Source organism: Cheilinus undulatus, linkage group 7, assembly GCF_018320785.1.
Source record: "Cheilinus undulatus linkage group 7, ASM1832078v1, whole genome shotgun sequence".
Lineage (NCBI taxonomy): Eukaryota > Metazoa > Chordata > Actinopteri > Labriformes > Labridae > Cheilinus > Cheilinus undulatus.
In genome coordinates, this window is record NC_054871.1 from 20,752,359 (window position 1) to 20,769,141 (window position 16,783).

At 39.5% G+C, this 16,783-nt stretch overlaps 1 protein-coding gene across 7 annotated transcripts in view; it reads right to left on the bottom strand.

Moving 5' to 3' along the window:
* Positions 1 to 16,783, bottom strand: part of camsap2a (calmodulin regulated spectrin-associated protein family, member 2a) — a 69,752-nt gene that overhangs the window by 46,750 nt on the left and 6,219 nt on the right. The gene's annotated exons all lie outside the window — the stretch shown is intronic.

Below are 16,783 nucleotides of genomic sequence, written 5' to 3' on the forward strand. Positions count from 1 at the left end.
GCCATCAATGCCACCATTAGATCATATAGATTATGTGCAGTTTTGTGCAGATTGTAAAATGAAACAATATGGTGAAGAAAAAGCAGATTTTTTTTTTCATTGTAGTGTGCAAAGAAAGATTTCTTTTAGATGCTAGCACTGCAGACTGTGCTAATATTACACTTCGTTAAAACTTCACTGCAGAGCTGTTTTTATTGGATTGATCTATTATTTACATGCAAAAAATCATTTAATCACATACAATTAACTTGCTAGCTATGGACACAGCAGGGTTTGTAGGTTGCACTGATAGATCAACAGGCAAGAACATAAACAAGCACGCAGACTGACGCTGCATCTATTGGATTTTCTTTAGAATTTCACTTGCGATTAAAAATAAAAACAAAAGCAAAAACTAGGCCACAACCTCTTTTTACGAATAAAAGAATTGCAAAAAAAAAACAACAAAAAACAAAAAAAAAACAAGAAACACAATTTACCACCTCACGCAGATCTGCATTTCAGACTTTTCTAAACTTTTAAAAAGCCTGAATTTTGGCTAAAATGATTTATCATTTTTTGATACTTTTAAGACCTTGCATACAACTTGATTTTGAATCATTTCATCGGTTTTGGCTCTAACTAAAGCCATGGATGTTTACTTCTTTAAAAAATTCATAAAAACACAATGAAAGGAAACCTGAATGATCGGTAACCCTTAAGAAATCTCACAGACAGGCCTTAAGTGGGTAATCACTTTAATCTAAGCACCTTTCAGCGTAAAAGGTGCTTTCACAAGTCAGTGATGTTGTGTGTGTTTACACTACTGAGATAGTTGTTCCTTTTTAATAGAAGTCCATTTGATGTTGACATGTCCGTGTCTTTTCCACAAAAAAGGTGTGAGGAAAATGAAAAAGGTTAATAACAAAGTGATAAAACAATAAGAATTAGATTTAAATACAGTCAAAATGAAACTGATCCACTGCTACTATCGGGTACTCAAACTAACATAATGCTTTTTGGTTTATTTAGCCTTTTTATCCCAGGATGTGAGCAAGTGAGTTACGCAACCTTTAAATGTATTTATAAGAGTACAAGACGTCAACAATCATGGCTCACTATCCTTAAGAGGGCACTGATAGCTCATGAAACTTACTGAAATCACTCTATGTGTCTGCCAAAGCAAGGACAGTTGATATGTCGTCATTCTGCAGCGAAGCCTCACAGGAACGAGGATGAGGTGCTGGATGAGATTACAGAGAATGACCAGAGACAGTTGTTCACTCGTCTTTGAGGACTTGCTGCTAATTAGTCCATGCTAACTAGCTATGTTACATCATGAAACAGCTGCTATGTTATGAAAGAGAAGTTCAAAGCAGCAAAGAATAAATCAGAATTAGCATAAAATATTTTTCAAGGTCGAAAGAGACCAATACAGAGCTCCAGCAGCTTTCTTTCTTATATTTCTTCACATACATATCATCTTTTTAGCCAGAAACTGTACCCACATGTCATGGGTACTGAGAGTGGTTCGTTCATTTTGAAAAATATATATCACATCATGGTAGTATAGCTAAGGCCTATACAAATCAACTGTATACAGCGATCTCTCCATTTCTTAACACAATTGAGGGAAGCACCAAATATTTATACTTGAGCAGCAGCTTTTCCATGAGCTCACCCAATTAATCAGCACTAAAGTGAAGAGGCCCCTTGAAAATGTGCACCAGAGACAGAGTATAAAAACAAAGAATTTAAGCACCACTGAAGAGTTTAATGATGGATGTAATGCTGATGAGACTGTGCTGTTCTCTTACTCTAGCAGCTTGTGTCTTTTTCCTGCTAATGTGAGGGCAGAGGAGACCAAGAGAGTTATGCCATAAAGGTTTGCAGTCAAAATCAGATGAATTTTTGCACAAGAAAAACATTTTTACCACCTTGTTGTACCAATTATCATTCAAGATGAGCTTTCTATAAAAGCCAACATCAATATGTAATAGATTTTTTCTCCCGAAACTGTGAAATGCAAAAATGTATAATTGATGTAAGCAATCCATAGAAATGATTTCAGTCTTATTAGCAGCTCAGACTGCAGTTTTAGCTCTTAGATGAATTTCTTGTGTGAAATTGCATTAGCTAAATGCTTAATTTCCACTATCTCTGATCTGGCACCCCTGCAGCAAACCAATTTCATTTAATAATACACTGCTAAGATGTTTCCTGTTGGCCTGCATTTAGCCTGTCCAAACAGTGCAAAACATGATCCTAAAGACACAGGCAGCCAAACACAAACATCCTGTCATCAGTTTTAGGAGCAGAGACAAATCTGGCCTGGACTCCACTGACAAATGAATGACTCAGGGCAAAAGCAATTTTTAAAAGGCCAATGGACAAACGTCATTCCTCAAAGGCCCCTTTTTCTTCCCTCTCCAATGTGAAGTTAAGGTTATTGATAAGCGTCTGCTGTGGTCTGGCGGAAGGAAATGACAACAAGGAGAGCTAATCTTGACTACTGGACCCCAGATGCAGACCTCTAGCCATGTAAGCCTTGACAAAAGGATTTTTTAGCCCTTAAAGTAGAAGGGAACTTTTCTTTCACACTACTGGGGTATGGGGGATTGGGGGTTCAAATCCCAGTCAGATCATGAGGGTCCAGTGTGGATCCTTGGGCAAGGTCCTTAACGTTGGGAATACCTGTCCCAGATGTAAGTCACTTTGGATAAAAGCATTTGTTAAATGGTTGTAAAGGCAGAACATGCAAACTGCACAGAAAGGCCCTGTCTGAGATCTGAACTAGGAACCCCCTTGCTTTGAAGCAACAACGTTACACGCCATGCTAGGGCTGGGCGATTATGGCAAAAATCAAAATCACAATTAATTGAACTTTTTACCTAAATTGAAATAATTGACATGGCAGGTTATGTAAGTTAGAGGCTCTAAATGTCAGATTATTTTCGATTAATTGCCAGCTCTACACCATGCACTTCTTAGGTATTCATTAACTGCTTATTCATGTCTGCTTTAGACTGCTAGCACTGAAAAATAACCCTTCTGATGGTAATGTATTACAGAGCGTTTCAATAGGGACTCAATCATTAGAAATTCATATGGTAGGATTATAATCTGAGGACTGTCAGATATAAACTTGTGTTGACATGATTAGTACATCTGTGTGGAGCATTTCAAGTATTTTGTGTCTCAAAGGACTGTAACATTAAGTGTCACATTTACCCATTTAAACCACATTCACACACTGATAACAGAGACTGCTACATAAACCGCACAACTGCCTGTAATACAGTTTCATTCATGGGAGCAATTTGGGGTTTGGCTGTAACAGCAATGGCTAGGGAACACACATCTTCCCAGCCGGAGGTGTGTTTTAAACCATATTTCACTTGTATTTAGTCCTGGACGATTACTAAAAGAAGACTACGGCTTTGTCTCTCTCAAAGCAGAAACAGTTCACTCTGTCTATTAGAGTCCCCATGCTAGGTTTTTTTTTATCCCTTTACAGGGACTTTAAAGTGAAATGAGACATTAAGGAGCAGTGGTGGACTTATTTTAAATCACAGTGGCTGCATGATTACACTGCAGTAGCTTACCCCAAAATGTGCTGAAAGGGACAATAATGTATGTGAGTTATGGATAGAAAGATAATGCACTATTATGGAAATTAATTGCATCGTATTTACTGTGTTAGTGCTGACCGCCCTAGAAAACAAGTGATGTTTAATCATTTAGCATGTGCATGTTAAATAATTAGAAGTATGGCCATGTTTTAAAACCATTTTGATATAGTCAGATTATGCTTCGACTCGCATTCTACTACTCTAAGATTAGTTTGTGTCACCTTAGTCTTGCAAAAATGCTTTTTGGATTTATTTTGGACTCAGGATAAAGAAAATGTGATATGTGTAACAGCAGAAAAACAGGAACTGTGAGTTTGAACAAATCTGCACTCTTTTGTTGTTAACTTCTAATACACAAAACCCATATTTGTCTCATATAATGCATTTTGTGACACTTCAGTGAAGACATTAAGATGCTTTATGCCCATATTTATGCCATGATATTATTGACATCACTACAGCAAGGCTTCAAAACTGATCAGTAAAACAATTGCTGTAGAAAAGCTGCAAATCTTACAAACAGGCAAAAATACCATATCACGTGACTGTCTGATAAACATGACTGATAACAAATCACATTTAAATATTTATTAACTGACCTTAAAGCAGAGCCTCTGTGTTTGCTAGCTGCACCATAAAAAACGTTACCATCTCGTTCTATGTGAATTAATGTGGAAGATGCCTCTTTAAAGGTCCCCCGCAGTCAGTGTTCATGAATCATGCACATGAGGCAGATAATGTGCTGCAGAAAAAGCATTCAGCAGACGGTCAGGATCAGCTGACCGTGTGTAAATGTCAGCTGAAAGCTAGAAGGAGGCAATATAGAGTTGGAGACGACGGGAGAGAGAAGGAATAGAGGTAGATCTTTCACTGCCCAGAGAAAGAGTTAGCCTTTCTCATTAGAGTAGGGCTGCCTGTCATTTCTTATCAGCTATTTTTCTGTGATTTTCTGTTACATCATGTTTTCTAACCTTTCGACGTATGCTTTCCTTCAGCATCACTTTACTTCATCTTCGTACAGCTTCCTATACCTGAGAGCTGTCTAGCACAACCTCCGCAGAGCAGCTCCACTGAAGCACTCTGGGATCAGATGCTGCATAAGGGGGATACGAGAGGGGAAAATGTTGCTACTTCACTCCATTAGATTAATTTCCCTGGTCCAAAATCCTGCTTCTTCACATCCATACAGTCCATGGCCTTTCCGTGGAACAAAGACCAACATACACACATGCACTTTTTGCTTTCTCATATAAGCTGATTATGTCCACAAATCGTATTTTGATTTCTCACGAGGTAAGAAGAAGCTCCTTCACAGTAATATCCTGTCTTTATTGTGCTTCTACATCGCTGCTTCTTTGTGTTTCCACCTGGGGAGAAAGGAGGGCAAACACTGCTTGTCTTTAATACGGCCTCTCTGTGAAAGGGCGGAGAATAAACCACCATACAAGCCTGATTTACAATCACACAATGGAAGAGAAAAGACGGAAATAACAGCGACTAACACTATGTGATGCATTTCAAATCATTATGGTTTCTTTCCTAAAATCTCTGTTGTATTTGTTTGGAACTGCATGTCACAGCCTGAACCAGGCCCTAAAGGATGCATGGTACTGCTCTGCTTTTATGCTCCTATGAGCTCTCTGGAATAAACACACACTGTCATCTGCAAAAAGGTCTAGACTGACTACAGTAATGTCTTTACCACATCTTACAGTAAAAGCTTGGAGGGCTTCAGTGGGTCATAGCTGGTGCACTCACTGTGTACTTCTTTGACTGGAAGGCAAGGCTTCATTGATTTTTTATGCTATCCTTTAAAATTTTCCAAGAAACTTCCAGAGTAAAAAATGAACATTTACCAAAAAACATAAACTTCTGCACTGCGGATTTCTGGACCTCATCAGGGCTGAGTAAATGATGCTGTAATGAAGCACAGCATGCTTTCAGTATTAAAGCTCCCCTGTCCAGCACCGCGGACTTCCTGCTGGGGCATGATGTAGAAAAACTGACCGTTTCCTCCTTCAGCTACATCCATGCAAACTCAGCTGGACATGGAAAAGCTCTCAGCTGGCCTCTCTATTCAAGGTCAGTACAGTAAAATTGAAAGAAAAGGAGTGAAAAAAGCAATGGCTTTTCTAGCCCTGTTCATAAAATATATGATCCCTGCTTTGATGAGGAATAAAGGATTACACACAAGAAGGCTCAACAGCTGATCTTCATATAAGCAGTGCCAAGTTTTCTTTTATGAACCAAACTATTACCATTTTATTGTGATGATTGATAGCATCAAAAAGTACTGAAATTTTTCTTATATTTAAGAGAGAGAAAGAGAGCCAAAGTGGTTCACTCAAATTCACAAATACTGATATTTCTCAAATCTTTTTGGAGTCTCAGAAGGAGCTGTTTATGTCCCCTGTAGCACCTACGGGCTCAGGATGCTGGGGAGACACGGGTAAAAAAATTAATAAGGGAAGCCGGCACACAAGAATTAATTTATAGTGGAAAAGTTGGAAACCCTGACTAAACTAGTCTAGACTTTGTTATTATTATTATGTGACTATACCTGCTATACCTTGGTAAAAATCAAATCAGGAATTTTTTTTTAGCTATTTAATCAATCATTTGGTCAGTACAAATGCACTTAATAAAGGGGAACTTATGGCATCTTATTGCACTTTCTTCACTTTTGGACATGTGCCCTTTAGGGGGCAATTTATCTGGATTTTTCCACTGAGGGGACACACTGTAGGGCATTTTATCATCTGTCCACCCGAAGGGCATCTTAGAGCTGGGGTTCTCAGACTTTTCAGCCAGAGGGTCCTCCACTGTAGCTGAGGGTAGTTGAAGCGTAGCTGAACCTAGCCATGCATGTGCAGACATCACTTTGATTAGAGCGTAAATCTCCCCAAACGACCACATTCTTATACAACATTTAACAAATATTTTAATAAAAATGGGTAAAATAAACCTTTTGAAATCATTTAAAAACATGCCTTAGTTTTTGAAAGGCATCTGTTAAATCCCTCTAGGTAACCTAAAAAAAAGTTCAGCTTTCAAGAAGTACATCATTCACAGTGCTGCCTATTCAAAGGCGCGTCTTCCTTGCAACTGTAACTTTTTTAAAAACTGCTAAGTTTAGTTTAATGTTGGGTTTTTGTAAATAATGCAATAAAGACTATGTCAGACCTATTTTAGATAACATTTGTTATGAATTGGGGCATAAAGATTAATGGATAGACTGACTGAATGTGATTTAAGGTCACACTCGTTTAAGACAATGGATACCAAAATAGGACTAAGTTTAGTGATAAATCAAAGAACTGAATTGAAGTTAAGAATACATACAAAGCTAAATTATTAATCACATAGCTAATGTTGTGTGTCTTTTATCTATTTCTCCCACAATAGCCTTATAAAGTTGTGGAAACAAAAATCCTTCCCTATTCTGTCCTTTTTTCTCTGCAGTCTTTTGTTTGTGGATGCAGTGATGGCACAATTCCCCTAACAGCTTGCCCAATTGTGAGCGGAAATAAAAATGTTCTCACACACACACACTTCCACATGAGCCTGTGCAGACTTTTGGATGCACAAAATGCCAAAAATAAAAACTGTGAGGTTTGGCATCAGTTGTGGGAGTGGAGCTTTTTTAAACAGCATACCTTCGTCCTCCATATGCTCCAGACCCAAACCAGCAATTATATGGAAACCTCAAAGCTAACCTTAGAACAGTATCTGGGGACAGGATGATGGAAACCAGCCAGTGTGCACCCAGCCTGGAGATATGCCTGCACTGCAAATCCTTCCATCATGTTAAGAGAGGCCCTCAGGATTTACATAAAGGGAAATACCACTCAATTTACAAAAAAATGTGTCAATTTACCAAATGCTTGGACTAAGCAAGTGTCTAAGTTAGTTTGAAAACGACTGAATGTCTTTGTGTAAAAAAAGTTGCTTTATCTCTCTATCCCTTTGTCTCCATTTAACTCTGCGTGAGCTCCCCGTGCCTGCAGCCCAAAGCTGGGCCTCCAACAAAAAGGGCAGTGCTGCAGATTATCTGCAGAGCGTTAGCTAATTTTAACTCTGCTGTTTAGGATCATAACTCTCTGTCTGTGCTTAATATCTACTTATGTGGAGACAAATAGAAAATTAATTGCTGTATTGTTGGTTCTGCCGTGCTTCTATGCACAGTCAAAGATAATAGGAATGCATTGTTCTCTAAATATTGAATGAATTTCAATTATAAATCCATTATTTCTAATATTGTGCAAGTAGAGTATTTCTTGACATGTTTAATTCATAAGTGACACAAAATTGCAGTCAAAATGCATGCCACCCTGGTGTAACCAATGCACAGGCCAGTGTATAAAGGATTTATCCACAATGTCCAAATCTAAAGCAGCATAAAGAAATTACAAACCAAGTGTTATTATAGCCGACTGTTTTTTACATGTGTAATCAGTAATAATGAAAAAGGTGATTTTTTTTTCAATATATCTGCAGGATAAGGATGGTTTGTCACTTAATCCCCTGCTCGACAATCATTAGAGAATTAGACTTTTTTTTTATCAGTATAATGAGCTTACTGTGCTTTCACACCAGAACAAAAGATGTAGCATTACCTGCTGAGGGATTCTGCTTTTTATCTTTTTCTGTGTGTAAAAAGTAAAAGAAATTAAAATGTATAGTGGATAGTAAAATGAATTCACCTTTTTTAGTTAATCTGATGAAGCATGAACCAGAACTGAGTTGAAAACAGTCAAATAAAACCCACATTTTGTGTCTGCTGATACAACACAGGTCAGCAATTTTTTTGGTTTTGAATGCTCAGAGGCGTTTGGACTAATTGAGACCTGTTTCAAGGGTCAAAAGCAGAAGAAACATTCTTACGCCTCAGTGCCTATCAGTTGGATGTAGGCAGCATAACTTAATAATAAACATCCATCCATCCATTTTCTACACCGCTTATCTTGTTTGGAGTTGCGGGGGGCTGGAGCCTACTCCAGCTGTCACTGGGCGAGAGGCGGGGTATGCTCTGGACTGGTTGCCTGCATTTTGGTGCAGGGCAGACATATGGAGACAAACAACCAGGCACGCTCACACTCACACCTACGGGCAATTTAGAGTCATAAATTTACATAACAAGCATGTTTTTGGTGGTGGAAGGAGGCCACTCGGAGAACATGCAAGCTCTGCACAGAAGTGATTTTTTTGCCACAGTTTAACAGCTTAAAGCCTGATTTATGCTTCTGTGTCGCGTTGACGGCGTAGCTACGTGTAGCCCTCTGCATCAACGCGAACCCCTACACGGTAGCCTGATGCGCACCTCCAAAAAATTCTAACTATGTTTCATGGCAACGCAAGGGCTGTGATTGGTCCGCTCAAAATGTCATTTCTTCATCCATGTCCCTCAGTGGGCGGACCAGTGTGGTAAATTCACCCGTTCTCAGCCTCGACTCTGCAAATGTCTTTCCTGTCGCCTGCTCTTCAACATTTGCAACAAAAGAATTTGTTCGTCGATATTGATGAGCTCCAACTCCAAACACACCCGCTCCACCTCGGTCACCATGAAGATAAACAAGGATTCGGGTGTGAAACCACACACACACACAGCCACACCCCCTAACGACATGGTGGTGAATTACAGAACGATGCGTTCCCTCGACGCGGAACTTCGAATGGTCAACGACGGTGTCGCGTCGACGACGTACCTAGGCTGCGTGGTATCATCTCCTTTAATAATCTCCTTAAAGTGTTCATGTTAGTGTTAGCTTCTCTAACAGACAGACAAGAAAGCAGAGGAGATAAAAGACAATGTCTGTATCATTGCGGTGGGCTTGTCCAGTATTATCCACCATTAGCTGTTAGCTTGGATGTTGCAGTAGGACCACTGCAGTTTACTGCAAACTGGAACGCTGTTCTTGTTAAAACCAGAGCAGAAAGCCACACCGACAGCTTGTCTTGTGAGAGTTGTCACAATTGACTCTTATTTTAGCTTTTTGTTATATCAAAACATCCTCATCAGATGTGAAGTTAGTGAAACAGATACAGTCAGACACAGACGTACCTTCGACTGAAGTTTACAAGTTTAAAGGATCACTTTTTGAATTGTTCTTATTGTCATTCTTTGAACAGGTTTAACACTGACTTCTTGAAGTTCAACCTGTCCCAGCTGGTTTGAAAGACATGTCTGAATGCAATTACAGCAACCCATGCTAAAGATGTGGAGAACTGGTGTATCAGTTTGTCTTTAAAACTCTGCTGCTGTTGTCTCTACTGCTGTATTGACTGTCATTACTCATCCACCTCCACAGTGCCTTTACCAAACATTTGAATACTGCTTCTTGCGCCCGCACAGCTGGTGCCTCAAACTGACCCTAGGGTCTTGTAGCAAGTTTGTCTCTGGCCATAGGTTACAATGGCATGATGCTCAATTAAACAAGGCTAATCCTAGGTGCGTGAATTCTTTTTTTGCAGTGGCACCATATCCCGGTCCTTGTTAATATACAGTCCATTAACACACAGACATGCTGACTTGAAAGCTGTATGTGTGTGCTGCATGAGAGCTTGGCAAAATGTAATTTGCAAGCCTTAGCTTTGCATACATTAAGTGAATAAAGAATGGATAAAATACAATATAAAGTAATTTCACCTTAATGCCAGTGTTTCTTCAACACTCTTTGGCCAGCACAAGATGTCAGAAGAGAAAGCAGGGTGTGCTACTGCTTAGCTTCTGTGCTTAGTTGGCTCATGTGTTAGTTATCCCTAAATGAACTTAATGAGGCAACAAACATATCACATCGTTTTTCCTTGGACCTCCCCACATACCTAAGAAAAGCAGAGCCCCCCAGGGCCCAAGAGTGAAGAAAAAGTGACACATTGCCACCAAAAATCAACATAGATTTGAATTGTTTCACTGATAAACCCCTAAAAAGGTCTATGCATGCTCTTCTTATCAAAAGACCTTTGTATAAACTATTTAATAACTGCTTTATCATAGTTTAAGTCAATATCAGCAAATCTAATTTCAGCAGCCTAAGAGTGCACAAAGCCCCCCCCCGATTTTATCATTACCACAGTATGAGCCTTTGAAGTAAACATAGGCAAAGTTTGAATTTATTGCAGTAGAGGAGAGACATTATTTTTATTGAAAAGAGAAATGCTTTTTGGGTATGATCCCTGTGGCGCAGTCAGATGAAGTTCAAGCTATAGACCAGCTCGATTCAGTTACTGCTGTTGCAAAATTCTAATAAAATGCATATTTCTTTAATCATACTGCTATCAGACAGGTTCTGTGTAGCAGAACTTAAGTTACTGTTGAGAAAACCATTCTGCCAGGACATCGCTCTTATTATCCTATTATATTATTATATTATCCTATTATCAACACTTATTATCCTAACACAGAGTCTCATCCCAGTCAGGACAGAGAGGCGACAGGACTCAGGGCATCACACTATGTGCTCACTGCCCACCCATCCATACTGTGCAGCCTGGGAGAAGCCGATGGCATTGAGCGTTACATACTGGCTGTGACTCCACTGAAGCTGTGAGGATGGAAAGTACTTGGATGGGCTTCCCTTCCACCCTGCTGCTTCAGCTTGTCTTTGTTCATAAGAACAAGGACAAGGAAGCCAGTCTGATGTGTAGAAGAATTTTTTAAGCACTGAGGTTAGCTTTCTATACTTCTCCTTATGAACTATTGAGTGTCTGCGCATCCTTCTGTGCCATGCAGTGTTGTAGAAATGTCATCTGCCTGCTTCAGTCAGGCCGCTCAGTTTCCTCTGCCTCACAATGTGGCAGTGCTCTCACAGTTCATGGCTGCACATATGAGCACACACTGTGCTAACGCCATATGCAGGAATAAAGCTCCCCCACTCCCACCTACACACATACACATACACACCCTGCCTACTGGAGTGTAACCATGGAAACGGAGCGCCTGCCCAATAGGGGATGTGATGGAGGCAGCAGAAGAGAGAGAGAAAGAGGAGGAGGAAGTGTATTTCATGTCGATTCATCCAATGCCGCACATGAGCTGATGAATCAACTGTCACACAGTGAACTGACAGTCACTATCTAATATAAATATAATATCAAAGTACTGTGTACTATGTGTTTTTGAGACTTAATTACATATCAAAAATATTCTATCCAAACTGTACAACGAATAAAGACATCTGATTGTTATATACAAGTAACAACCACCTGAATGTGTTTCTTTGCCCTCATATTAAATAGGTAGTATTGATCTGCCACGTGGTGAACAATGCATCTGAAGAATGTATTTACACAAAGGTAGCATGGTTTCAACACGGGCCAAAGAATAAATCTCTTTATGAATAAAGTAGAAGTGAATTTATCCTTTGAATTGAAAGGATCCTTCAGCATTAGTATGCTAAATTTTGCATCTATTGCATCCCTGAGCACTATCCTTTGGATAATAAAAATAGTCAGTTGTGAAATTGTTGCAGCCTGATGCTACAGTTGAAAAAATCATTTCTTTCTCTTATTTATCTATAATTTGTACCCCATTGTAGCAAATTGAAAACAGGATTTTAGACATTTTTGCAACTGTATTAAGAAGGAAAAACTGAAATGTCATATTAACATAATTATTCAGACCTTTTGCAAAACACTTGCAATTTAGCATAGGTATCTGAGATGTTTCTATCCCTTCATTGGAGTCCACCTGAGGTCAACTCAATTGATTAAACGTGATTTGAAAGATACACACCTCTCTACAGAAGGCCTCACAGCTGACAATGCATATCAGAGCAAAAAGCAAGCCATAAGGTCAAAGGAACTGCCTGCAGGGCTCAAGACAGGATGGCTACAAGGTACAGATCTGGAAAAAGCTACAAAAAATCTGCTACACTGAAAGTTCCCAAGAGCAAACTGGCCTCCATAATTGGCACCACAAGGACTCTTCCAAGAGCAGGTCGCCTGGCCAAGCTAACTAATCAGGGAGAAGGGCTCTAGATAGGGAGATGACCAAGAACCGGATGCTCACTCTGAGTGAGCTCCAGAGATCCTGTGTGGAGATGGGACAAAGTTCCAAAAGGACAACCATCATTGCAGCCCTCCACTGATCTGGGCTTATGGCAGAATAGCTAGATGGATACCTCTTCTCAGTGCAAAACAGCCTGTTTGCCTTTCGTGTGTGTGTTTTTTTTTTAAATATAATAATAATTCTATGTTACAATCTGAGGTGGTCCATCCCTTTAAAAGTTTAGCACCGTTTGATTTATCTTGACAAGACTAGATTTACTTTTTCATGCTAACAAAAGACTCAAAGCAGCCTTACAGCTGTGAGGAGCACTTCTGTGCCACTCTACTGTCTACAGTTAAGGACCATAGATACCTGAACAAACTCAGAATACACTCCACTACACACTTAGTTGAAATATATGCATGGACAGATACGCAGGCACATATTCTCACTTATCATCCTGTTTTGTTTTTTTTTTAGCTTTTGTGGCTATTGACGTAACTTGCAACCCACTCACTGTAACATCTCTATAGCAACCAGGCCAGGCTTGAAGTCAGTAAACAGATTCAGAAAGCTAGGTACTATATTTTTATTCAGTCAACTGGTTATGCTGTCTGTCATTAGAGTTTGAAAAATAAACTTTAACAAATGATCTGCAGAACTTTGTTGGAGATTTGACCAAGCAGTTTTCTCTATGTTAATGCAGAAGTAATACTTTGAAAATTACAATGAAGAAACTGAAAGCAATTAAAGCTTTATAATCAGTTTTGGCAATGACATTCTCGCAGCTGTGCTTCACGTGGACTGTAATGTGTAGTGCTAGAATAATATTGTTAGCCCACCTCCACATCCCTCCCTTTCTCTCCCTGAGCACTACAGGTGGAGGACAGTGTCAGCGATGCAGAGCGAGTGTAGGCGACTCAGTGTGGGCGATAACTGCGATTCGGATCCCGTGTCTTCACATGTGGGAATCCGTCACATGGCAGAAAACAGAAGGATGAGTGGGCAAAATAGTGACAGAATAAAGGGAAAGTGGTTTTGGCAGCCTTGTGAAACTGTCAGTAAAAGTGCTCAGTTATGGCATCTGTCAGACAAAACATCAGCATCGTCGAACTCTGCTGCTGACTGACCTACTAAAACTCCCTTCAACATCCCCTTAAAGTTGCTTATTCTGAAAATTCTCATGCAAACTGCTGACTAAAGATAAAAAGCTTAGCTAAAATGCAGTGAAACAGCATTTTATTGCAGTGCAGGAGCTTTTATCCAGAGCAGCTTACAGATAAGGCTGCAGGAAGGTGCTCAGTCTCTCACTGCATCACAGTCTTCAGGAGGAAAACCACAGATAATTTTTCAACAAGGACAGCTTTTCAAATCAGAAAACAAGCTTTAAAAATAGCCTTTATTCTTCCATCTCTGCTCTTCTTGGAGAGGCCAGCCTGGACAGCACTGGCTACGCTTCGATAGATGTTGAAGCAGTTTCTAAATAATAGATTATCCCCCATCTGAGCTGTCCTTCCACAGCACAGCAGGTACGCACGTGAACTGTCTCTGGAGTGTAATGTCCTCAACAGAAAACATCATGGAGCACTGCTGCATCCTTTTAGTGTCTTCTAAAATGACACTGAATCTGATTTACTAACAAAAAAACTAGTATCAGTTAGTTTTCTACAATTAAACCATCAGTATTTATCATATTGGTGCTACAGAGCTGATGCAACAACAAAATGTAAATAAAAATGTTGCAAGAATTAATTAAGCAGTAAGTTGTTAAATGTGTGGGATTTCTTTCTTACAGCTGTGCCAATCTCTCAACAGCACTCACAGCAAAACAGAAAAAACAAGCCAGGGAAGATAGGAGGGTGATTAGGTAGATTGACTGAGACGGGCAAATGAAAGGAAGATGAGGAGAGCAGAAATAAAAAATGCACGAAGAGTGCCGGTTAAAGACCCTGTAAAGTGAAATCCAGAGTTTTTGTCTTAACACACTATATATGTTGGAATATGGTTGCTGTAAACATGTGAAAACACTCAGATCCATATGTGACTGAATTCTGGATTTGGACTGTTGGAAAGTTTTTCACCTAGTGCTACAATATAAAATCACAGAGCAGTTCATCTCAGTACAGTCTGTTGTTAGCTGATGTCACTGCTTTTATTGAAAGTTAACAGTCAGTTTAATGCTGTTTTTCTGTTCATTGTGGGGTAAATTTGCCAAACCTATCCTGATTCGAGCAAGAAAACGGACTCTGTCTCTTCTCTGGCACAGAGTCAGGCAGCTGCACTCTGCCCATAAGGTCAACATTTAGATTGTAATATTTTCAAATCTGAGAAGATCATATTTCTCCTGAGTGGGCGTGGCTTCAGCTCATTCAACAGACACACCCACATCATCCTGGTGCAGAATTCACAGCCTCATTTTTCATGATTTTGAAGCTTAATTTTCTAAACTTACAGATGTTTTATTTGACTTAAATTTTATTCAGGGTTTCATAACGTGGTGATCTGTCATACAACAAACCTAAATACAGATTCATTTTCACTTTACAGGGTCTTTAAGCTCAGCTGGCGGAGCAAGCACCCATACAGACGCTGCAGTCTTTCACACATTGTTCAAAGTATTGACTACCAATCTTGTCACTATTGGGTGCATGTCTTCTCCCACCGTCTCCCTTTCTCCTTTTAGCTGTCCAGCCAATAAAGGCAAAAGGCCTCAAAAATAGTCTTTAAAAGTACACAAAGATGTGGATAAAAGTTGAAGATAAAAGGAGAATGTAGGAATAAAGTTAATGAATGAAAAGGTGAGGAAGGAAGGTGATTTCAGAGATTTCAATTAGGTTAGAAGACAGGCGGGTGAAAAGGAGAGAGATTAAAGAGAAGACAAAGAGAGAGTAAATGTTAAGGTGATGGCCAAAATGGGATGCGTTAAAGTAGGGAAGCAGGATTAAAGGATTAAACATAATGGAAGGTAGAGGGAGGATGGAGAGTGCAATGGCAGAAGGTGCTTTCACACTCCTATGGCAGCTCATTTTTCACATTAACGGCAACTTGCTTGGTCATGCAGATACGTGCAAACACACTGTGGTTCTCTGGAAAACCATTTATGATCTTTGCAGCTAAAATTAATCTCTATAAAGCTATTTAATGGCTTCAAATAAGTCAGGCAGGGTCATGGACCGGGCTGTGATTTCTCTTGCATGTTTGCACTGGCACTCTGAGAATATAACATTGGTTTTTATATTCTAGGTTTTTATGGTATTTTTTTTTTTTGATACTAATTTTTCATATGCAATCTGTATGTTGTTGATTGTTGAAGAGCCCAAGCCACACACTCTGTGGGACAATAAAGTTGATCTTATCTTAGAAAGATGACAACACATATCACACAAAGATGTATGCAAAGAAAATGTACACACAGATCTGTAGTTAGTAAGGCTTTAAATGTCCAAGTCTAAAAGTGATTTTGGGAGATAAGTTTGTTTAAAATGCTTGTTGTATTCACAAAATAAGTGCTCTAAAAGTAAACCCCAACAAAGCTTAAATAACTCTGGAATTAGCATAGGATGGAAATTAAAACCAGCGAGACTCTACAAACAGACTGCAGGCAAACTGTGTACTAATTGTGTCTCAATTGCTATTCACTGAAGCAATAAAGCCTCCTATTGAGACTTTGCCCGACAAATAATGAGGAGCTCTCATTCTCACTCACAAAGTCAAAGAGCTCCAGCACAGAGAGATGGAGAAAAGTGATGAAGATGGGAAGAGATAGATGACAGATCCACAATGGGCAGCAAAGGCCTCAAGGTCTAAGTGGGATTGTACCACTGTTTTCTGTCTGTTTGGATCCCCAGACTGTGTTAAAAATTGGTAAGGGGGTGTGGAAAAATAACACCCTCAGGCTTGCTTGTACAGTTACACAGTTTATCCATTGTTGCTTCCTGTGTTGGTTTTATGTGTTTAATGGGTTGTGGTGGTTTTGAGTTATCTTTTTAACACGTGTGGGTCTTTAAAGCCTTTTTATTTTTATCGGTGGTTATTGCCCATGAAGGAAAAATGGAATTGTCAGACTTTAGTGACCTTTTTTATATACTTGGCAAATTAAAGACTGGATAGAAACATCCCTCTAAGCAACACCAGTGGTTGGCCACTTTCAACTGAATGGGCAAATGTTTGAAAAATATGCCTGCAG